Below are 10,093 nucleotides of genomic sequence, written 5' to 3' on the forward strand. Positions count from 1 at the left end.
CATTGCCACATAATTTGTGCACACCACGCTAAAGTACGCAATTACAACATAAATGCACAGATTTTGTTTTTGACTGATTCAAGTGCTTTCTTTCTCCACCTCCATTGTCATACCAAAGAGCAAATATAATGAGCTCAGGTCTGTTTCAATCACACCTAATGAAGTACTATTGGAGGAGGAATTGCAACATTTTCAATGGTTTGCAATGGGTTGAAACATTTTATCCTGGGTGATACCATGAATACCATGAATGACACTGGTGATTTAGTTTTGGTCTACATCTTAAAGGGGAAGTTATATCGATATTTTTTCAGACTCCCGAGAATATCGATATAACGAGACTTTACTGTATATAAAATATATATATATATATATATATATATATATATATATATATATATATATATATATATATATATATATATATATATATATATATATATATATATATATATATATATATATATATATATATATATGTGTGTGTAACGTGTGTCACAACAGTGACTGTCTTCATCTCCACGATGCTGCCGTATTAATGAGACCAGACGCGTGAATGTGTCTTTTTATTTCTTTTATTTCTGCAACACAGTATGGCAGAAGGGATGGGTGAAGTCGCATGGGTTTCGTCTTGTGATTAACCTGAATCTCCTCGAGATTGTTCTCAAATGCAAAACATTGTAGCAGTGACGTGCGGTGAGGTTCATGGCTGGTGAGGCACTGACGTCATCGATGCCGTCATCGCACGTCTCTACTTGAACGGAAAATGTGAAAATTCAGCGATTTTGAAAAAAAATCCTAAAACGGTGAAGTTAAATGGACAAGAACTTTAAATTACAAATCACTAAATACATCTAACTGTTTAATTTATTTTTTCATTTGATATTTCCATGACAGCTTTCCATGATGACAGATGAGGCACTGCCTCACCTGCCTCCACTGACTGCACGTCACTGCATTGTAGATAACAAAACAGAATTAACAACGTGTGATCGTATAGTGGTTATTTACAGAAAAGGAGAATACAACACAAGTTTGGTGTTATTTACAAGATGTCCCTGAACGCATCATAGGCGGAGACTCGGCAGGACCCGCGGTGCGCTGGTAATGGCTAGCGCACAGTTCAACCCGCCACGGACACTCACGGGCAAATGAAACACGACACAAGAAACTAAATATTGTTCAATAAAAACGAAATGAAACAATTATTACCTGCAACACAGTATGGCAGAAGGGATGGGTGAAGTCGCATGGGTTTCGTCTTGTGATTAACTGCGCAATAGAAAAGCACTATGAAGCACATGTGCTCCAAAGTTCCACTCGACAAAACGTGAAGTAAATAATGACACAAAAAGTAATCTGGACTCGAAATGAATAAGGGAACTAATTAGATAACACTAGACAGTACAAAAGGGGAAACAAAATAAGACATTGTCATGAAAATGCGCATTAATCGAGACCAACAGAAAATTGTGACTCACCCTGAATCTCCTCGAGATTGTTCTAGAAACTATGGGCGGGACATGGTGCCACACTGGATGGATAGCTCAGTTGATGAGGCATCGGTTTGGAACATCCAGTGTGGGTCCTTGGGCAAGACCCTTCACGCTAATGCCTACCTCATACAATGAAGAGAGACAATAAATCGAATTACATGACTCAGACGTCGCCCGGTCAAACAAGGGCTGCGTCAGGTGCTGGGGAACCAGAGAACCTTGATGAAAAATGGGCTACTGGAACAAAGCGGAGATGGACGAGATGCGATAACATGGCTCTGTTGGAATGCTACTACTCACGCAACCCTAATGGTTACTTCGAAACTAGTAAAGGTTACTTCGACCACGAAACAACTAGTAGCTCAGTGTTCCAATATCCACAAACGGCAATTGCTATCACAACTTGAGATGGATGAGGTACAACACAAATTCCGAGGTGAAGGGCCCCAGGCTGCCACATCAGAGGAAGAGGTTAGACCAGAGATTGGGTGGCAAGCCCCAATGAATGAAATGCTGAGAGAGGCAGCAACTGACCTGAGAAATAAGATCATGGCAACCAAGAAACCGATTACAACGGCTGTGTGAAGTACCACCTGAATGTCTCATGGAAACTGTGAATGCAGCACGGGAACCAATGAGCTGATATATGCTTCAGCATCAGTGATCCTAGAGTTGCTTGGTTACAAGAGCAACCGTGAGAGCCACGAGATTCGCTACCCACCATGGAAAAGACGGTTGGAGGCTAAGATCAAGGCGGCTCGGAGAGATGTGAGTCAATTGACGGAGATCCAGAGAGATGTGAATAAAAGGCCAATACCCAAGAGGTACATGCAGATAACCATACCTGAAGCACTCAAAACTGCCAAATAAAGGCTCCAGGCCTTGTCCAGTCGCCTAAACAGGTACACGAAAGAGAATGAGGCCAGAAGAATAAACAGGCTGTTCGCAACACAACCTGCGAAAGTGTACGCTCAGTGGCAGGGGTCTAACAGCAGAGCAGACCCTCCAAGGCTGGAAACTGAAAGATACTGGAAAGGCATATGGGAGAAGGACGTCACACATAACAGCAGTACAATGGCTGGTGACTCTGAAAGAGGAGCACAGCAACCTCCCTGAACAGAACCCAGTTACTATCACAGCGGCAGATATACAAGGAAGAGTCTCAGGTATGAAAAACTGGACTGCACCAGGCCCGGACATGGCTAAAGAAACTCACAGCTCTCCACGAGCGCCTAGCAGCACAAATGAACCAGTTGCTGATGGATGGGACTCACCCAGGATGGCTAACCGAAGGGCTAACAATCCTGATCATGAAGGATTCCTCAAAGGGTGCAGTTCCTTCCAACTATCGGCCAATAACCTGTCTCTCCACAACGTGGAAGCTCATGTCAGGCATCATTGCGGCTAAGATAAGTGGACTGCAGGTCCCGACATACCAACCTGTGCACAGCCTGGAATGATTACAAGAAAGCATATGACTCGATGCCACACACATGGATCACTGAATGCTTGGAGTTGTATAAGGTAAACAGGACCCTGAGAGCCTTCGTTGCAAACTCGATGAGGATGTGGAAAACCACACTTGAAGCCAATGGCAAGCCGCTCACGCAGCTGCATAGGACTGAACCCCCTCAGCCAAATAATCACCAAGACAGGCTATGGATACGGCCTCAGAAATGGAGCTATAATCAGTCACCTCCTGTACATGGATGACATAAAGCTGTATGCTAAGAGCGAAAGGGACATAGACTCCCTGATCCACACAACCAGGATCTACAGCAGTGACATTGGGATGCCATTCGGGCTGGAGAAATGTAGTCGGATGGTGACTAAGAGGGGCAAGGTAGTCTACACTGAAGGGGTCTCACTCCCTGAAGGAACAATAGCAGACATTGAAAACAGCTAAAGTACCTTGGTATACCACAGGCCAATGGCAACCTCGTACTAGCAACAAGGAAAGCGGCTACGACCAAATACCTCCAGCGGGTGAGGCAAGTCCTAAGAAACCAGCTCAATGGCAGGAACAAGACCCGGGCAATAAACAGCTATACCCTGCCAGTGATCAGATACCCTGCAGGAATAATAAGGTGGCCAAAGGAAGAGATTCAGACCACGGTTGTTAAGACCCGAAAACTCCTCATCATGCATGGAGGGTTCCAACCCAAGTCCAGGACCCTGAGATTGTACACAAGCCATAAGGAAGGAGTCCGAGGACTAGTGAGTGGGAGAGCCACTGTCCAAGATGAAACATCCAAGCTCAATGAATACATCAAAGAGGAGGCCCCAACGGATGATGTACTCAGAGAATGTCTCAGACATTGGGGAACAGAGGTTGAGGTGCTGGAAGAGGGACAATCATGGGAGGCAAAGCCCATACACGGTGTCATGATGAGCTGAGTGAACTTTTATCCTCTTTCCACCTGCTTGCTGTCTCGCCGCACGACACACGGGATGGACCACCGAACCATAACTCAAGTGGCTGATCTCAAGAAGTCCTATCAGTGGCTAAAGAGGGCTGGCCTAAAGAACAGCACAGAGGCACTCATCCTGACTGCTCAAGAGCAGGCCCTGTACACCAGAGCCATAGAGGCACTGATATACCACACCAGGCAAGAGCCAAGGTGTAGGTTGTGCAAAGAGGCACCTGAGACAATCCAACACATAACTTCAGGGTGTAAGATGCTGGCAGGGAAAGCCTACATGGGGTGTGACTGGAAACCCCAATGTCAAAATTGGAAACACCTCCCAAGGTAGTCGAGAATGACCAAGCAAAGATCCTGTGGGACTTCTAGATACAGACTGATAAGATGGTAATGGCCAACCAACCAGATATCGTGGTAACAGGTAAAGGGCAAAGGAAAGCCGTTGTCGTGGATGTAGCGGTCCCGAGTGATGGAAACATCAGAAAGAAGGAACATGAGAAACTCGAGAAATACCAAGGGCTCAGAGAGGAGCTGGAGAGATCCTGGAAGGTAAAGGTGACATTCGTGCCTGTGGTGGTCGGAGCACTCGGGGCAGTGACCCCCAAACTCGACGAGCGGTTTCAACAGATCCTGGAAACAACATCGGATATCTCGGTCCAGAAAAGCGCAGTGCTGGGAACTGCGCAGAACCCTCAAGCCTCCTGGCCTCTGGTAGAGGACCCAAGCTAAAATTTGGGACAGACACCACCCATGGGGGGTGAGACGAGGATTATATATATATATATATATATATATATATATATATATATATATATATATATATATATATATATATATATATATATATATATATAATATATATATATTATATATATATATATATATATATATATCTATATATAACTATATATATATATATTCTATGTATATATATATATAGCCATCTTCATGAAAAAAGTGGGTACAAACCCCCTTCTCCTTAAGCCCCTTTCCTACCACAACTCAACCTTTACCCTGGCTAGTGGAGCCCCCTTTGCTCCTTATCTTCCCCCCATCCCCCTCTCTCTCATTCTGTCTCTCTCTTGCTCACCCTTTCTCTCTCCATGGGTAAGCAGGTAATCATGAGCTGTCACAGAAAGGTGACCCATTATTGTGATGGATACGGTGTGAAAAACAAATGGTGTGAAACGTGTGGATTGCTGTCCTTACTGCACCTTGGCCTTTTGTTCTGTCATATCAATATCCACACAGGGCCTCATTACACCGCTGCACTACACAATGAGCAGAAAGCCACGGTCAAGACTGCACCACGCTCCCTTTGACTGGCTCTGACTGGGCTTTTCAGCTCAACTATCACCCCAGAGGACTCCCTCCGCAAACATCCACAGAGCAGCCTCTGGAGCCATCATCCCAGACGAAATAAGCAACCCCAGCAGCTTTGTATGAATTTGGGGCTCAAAAAATGTAGCACGTGCATATATGACTACAAGAAAAATTGTAATTTGGAACAGTTGTAATATATGTATCAAAAATCCTCTCGCCTTTTATAATGAACGACAAAAAAGTAGAAAATATAAGTCGGCAAAATTGCCTTGTTTACACAAAGCAATAGTAACAGTCCTCTATCTGAAAGTAATCCTTAAAAGCTTTGTTCTCTCCTAAGATCCAGGTCCTTTGGCGATAGATCACATTTTCCTGAGACTAAGACAAGCAACATCGTAATAATTACACAAACTGTGTGAACGGACACAAAATAATCAATAAGTTGGACTTGTGTTAGGGTGTATAGACTCATGAATTGCTTTGGGCATGCTCTAAGACGGGAATTACATTTATAAAGAACCATACTGGCAGTCAAGGTCAACAGTGAATGTATTGAGGAGCTATGATGGTTTTGGCCTAACCCTGCTCTGTCCATTATACTTGGACACTGACTGGTCAAGCACTTATTAAACAGTGAAGCTACTTAGCTGCTAAGACCTCTGATTTGCAAAGTACCGACTAATCACCAATTAAGATATACTATGAATTACAGTCAATTGATTTTGAATCAGACAGAAAAAGCAAGAAATGCCATCAAAGAATCATATCAAGGAATAAAATGCTGAGGCAAGTAGCATTTGAAACACTAGAATTGTTGAATTGAATTGGCTCTATAGGATAGCTTTGACATTCTTTTCTCTGTGTCCCTCCCAGAGGTCTGAAGTCGTGTTTTTATTGTCTTGAATGAATGTCTACTGGTACAGTGGTTACAAACCACAAATTAATCTAGTATGACAAAGTGGGGATGTCTTGTTATTTCCAGGCCTGGTGATGAATACAGTGCTGCAGTCGCCCAGGCTGTCAAGTCAGAATAGAACTGAGACAGATTGAGAAGGGGCAGACAGCTTATTAATGTTGATGACATCTTATCGCTCCTTAAAAAAACAGCCAGAGAACAGCTGAGTCCTATGATCGATATAATCAATGCAGTGAAATTTCTGAAAGCCGCAAGGGAAGTAGCGGTTTCCCATTCTGCCTTCCTCCCACATCCCAAAAATACATGTTGTGTTCATTAAAAACAAATTTGCTGGTGTGTGAAAGGAAGTTTAAATGGTTGTTAGTATTCTGCCATTGACTGGCAACCAGTCTAGAGTGTGTGCTCTTTTGGATGGATAGGTTCCAGCTCACCCGCAACCCTTGTGAGGACACGCAATATAGAATATTGATGTGTTGCTCTTTTAATTACATCAAATTGGTGTTTTGCAAACGTGAGCCACATCACAAATGTATTTTATGCAGCTCACATTTTAGCAGTGGTGGGTCGTCAGAGCCAGCAAGGCCTTCTCTGCTGGCCTAACATAATCATACATCATTATCATAATTATAATAAAAGTCAATTTCATCAAAAAAGTATTTTTTCTAAATATATATATATATATATATATATATATATATATATATATAATCTACATACTGTTTTCTTGATGTTATATTATATCCATTTGGTTATGCTCCTTTCAGTGTTATTGTTTTAGGTCAGAGTTTTTAATCCAATCAGAATTCAGCTACCTTGTGTCGCCAGGCTGTATGAAATCTGACCGACGCCTTCAGAATCAACAGTGAGGGCGTCTGTGCGCTGTACATGAACGGGCACATGTAGTTGATATATAGTTGCGATAGCCAATCAGATCAGGAGTTGGCCCAGTAAGGCCAGCTAGAGGGCTTTCTGCTCACATTAACCCACAATGGCTGAAGGAGAGGACAACTCGCTGTCGCATGTAGGTAAGCCTATTCTCAAGAACAAATGAAAAAGATTTGTTTACTTTTATTTTCAACAAATAGTTCGTTTTGTGAACGTCTTGTTGTTTTTCTTATATTAAACTGACATTTTGTAATTTAGCGTAAAATCTTGTCAAAGATTGCATATTCTTGGTGGACTTAATAAAACTTTGTGGACAAGTGTTTGCTGTATCACGTATAGTGGCAAGTTCTAATTGCTGATGCAAATTTATTGATGTGTAATTGCTCCGGAAAATAGCCTGTGTTGTAGACGATTAAGGTGATGCCACGCCCAGTACCGCGTGCGTGTTCTTTTGTAAATGATATCTCCAGCCGTTGTGTCATACATTATGGTATTACGAGGGATATTTCTTCAAGTCGGACTAAGCAGGACTTCACTGAAGGCCTCGGTGTGAAATGCACGGACCGCCACTGCATTTTAGATTCTCAATTATACAAGTGAATGAAAAAATAGTCAATGTTAAACTTTGAGTGACCCTTTAATAGTTGCTGAACTCAACCCTTGTGAGTTGTTCTTAGGTTTCACTTTGAATTTTTCAGTCCATTTTTATACCTAGTCAATTGTCTAGTATAGTGTCTTTGTGAATGAGGTGCCCCCTGCAAATTGTGTCGCAAAAAGCAGGTCTAACTCAAGTCCGAGGTGTTTTAACGTCAATTTATTGCTTTTGACTCAGGCAAACAGATTCAGCACCCCATGGATGTGTGCAAAAGAAGTTATGAAATGTTTTTTTCATAAACACGACTCCAGCATGGAACAGTCCCTTTGAATCAATCCATTGAACAGTAGAGAGGTGAATCATTGTCATTTAAAAACTGTTTCAATTGCACCATCATCAATCACTATCGCGGGACGAATAAAGGTATTCTGATTCTGATGAGTAGAGCTTGCAGTTTCGATTGTGTAAAATTGTGACACCCAGATTGAATTGAATTAAAATTGTTGCAATGCAGTAATCATTGCTTGTGAAAAGTAAATGTCATACATGTAATATTTATTTATTTAAAAAAATGTTAATTAGCTAATTAGGGAAATTGGTCAGTTTTTTTGAGGTTCTAGGAATTTCTACTGGTGGACCGATCGGGCCACCAGATGGTTAGACACAGTCCCATGGTGGCCATAGGTAATCAAGCCACCCTCAATGTCAAACCGTGTTCGTGCTGTTCGACTGTAAAATGTCAGTGTTAGGGCAATTCGCTATACGAACAGATTCTTAACATGTATTGTCATTCTCTGTCGTGCGGCGATACAGCACGCAGGTGGAAAGTTGATAAAAGTTCACTCAGCCAGATGCAGGAAGGGTATTGTGAGTTTTCTTTATTTGAAGTTGATATTAGTTTTCGGCAGACCCCAGGTAACACTGCTCTCCAGGTTTTCCTTTGTCCCTCTTCTTCCTCCTCGAAGTGACTGGCTCAGGCTGGCTTTAAAGGTGCTTCACCTGAGCTTCTGGCCAATCAGGTCCCAGCGGCAATTGGCCATTCCCAGGTGGTTGCAATCACCTTCTCAGAGTCAATTAGTGGTCGCCCAACTCAACTATTTTGGATGGGGAGAAATGCGCACCTTTCTCCCATCCAAAATCCATGAAACACAAAATTATTTAACATTTCTTTTAGCATCATGACATCATTCACCCCCTCTCCTCAGAGTTCAGACATTCTTGTCAAATAATCAGCAATAACATTTGTTGTCAGGGCAGAGAATGTCATATGTGACAGGTCCTATTCTCCTAGTCACAGCGTATGGGCCCTGCCACTTTGCCAGTAGCTTACTTGATCCCATATGCAACAATATTAACACCTTCTGTCCAGGGTGCCAATCTCTCCCTGATAAATTCTTGCCGTTATTCTCGCTGGAGATCCTCTTCCAGCTCCTGACGTTCTGCATCTTCCGTTTCTTTCTGGAATTCTGGGTTCAGAAAGCATTGGAATTGCAGCTTGTCTTAGATGATGAAACTGTGGAGGTTGGGCATGTTAGGTAACCCAACTTGGGAGTTTCTTGTGCGGGAGGAAGGTTCGTTGGCCTGGATGTTCGAGAGTCAGCGCCCTGGGGGTGCGGTCCCAGAGGAGGACAATGTTGACTAGATCGACTGTCAAATGTCCATTCTTACTTGTTGGGTGCATCTGATCTCTAGATCTGTTCAATCAACATCACCTCTTGTCTGAGTCTTAGGCTTCACCACTGGTTCCATCTCACTCTGCTCAGTTCCATCCTTGGCTTGGCAACTGTCAGACGCCTCATGGAAAAGAAGAACGGCATCCTCTTGGGGCAACTCAAGCTTCTGGTTTCCTTGATCCCCTTCAGAACTCTTCAGTCCAGTTTGGTTGGCCCGTGCTACACAACTTCTTACTCGTCCCACCTTCTTCCTCTCGGCTTCCTCTTATCTTTTCCACTTCAGCAAGGCGTAACGATCCCACCTTCTTCATGCAGGGTGAAACGATCTCACCACTGCCACCAATTGTCGTGCGTGCGGCGATACAGCACGCAGGTGGAAAGTTGATAAAAGTTAACTCAGCCAGATGCAGGAAGGGTATTGTGAGTTTTCTTTATTTGAAGTTGATATCAGTTTTCGGCAGACCCCAGGTAACACTGCTCTCCAGGTTGTCCTTTGTCCCTCTTCTTCCTCCTCGAAGTGACTGGCTCAGGCTGGCTTTAAAGGTGCTTCACCTGAGCTTCTGGCCAATCAGGTCCCAGCGGCAATTGGCCATTCCCAGGTGGTTGCAATCACCTTCTCAGAGTCAATTAGTGGCCGCCCAACTCAACTGTTTTGGATGGGGAGAAATGCACACCTTTCTCCCATCCAAAATCCATGAAACACAAAATTATTTAACATTTCTTTTAGCATCATGACACTCAATCTACACATTTGTATACTTATTTCTGGTTTAATTGTAATC

At 43.0% G+C, this 10,093-nt stretch overlaps 1 pseudogene; it reads left to right on the top strand.

Moving 5' to 3' along the window:
* The first annotated feature begins 3,288 nt into the window (after window positions 1–3,288).
* LOC148899401 (uncharacterized) lies at window positions 3,289–4,634 on the top strand (annotated as a pseudogene).
* Window positions 4,635–10,093: the final 5,459 nt, after the last annotated feature.

Source organism: Hippocampus bargibanti, linkage group LG04 (genome assembly GCF_051943395.1).
Source record: "Hippocampus bargibanti isolate YZ-2025 linkage group LG04, ASM5194339v1, whole genome shotgun sequence".
NCBI classification, from domain to species: Eukaryota; Metazoa; Chordata; class Actinopteri; order Syngnathiformes; family Syngnathidae; genus Hippocampus; species Hippocampus bargibanti.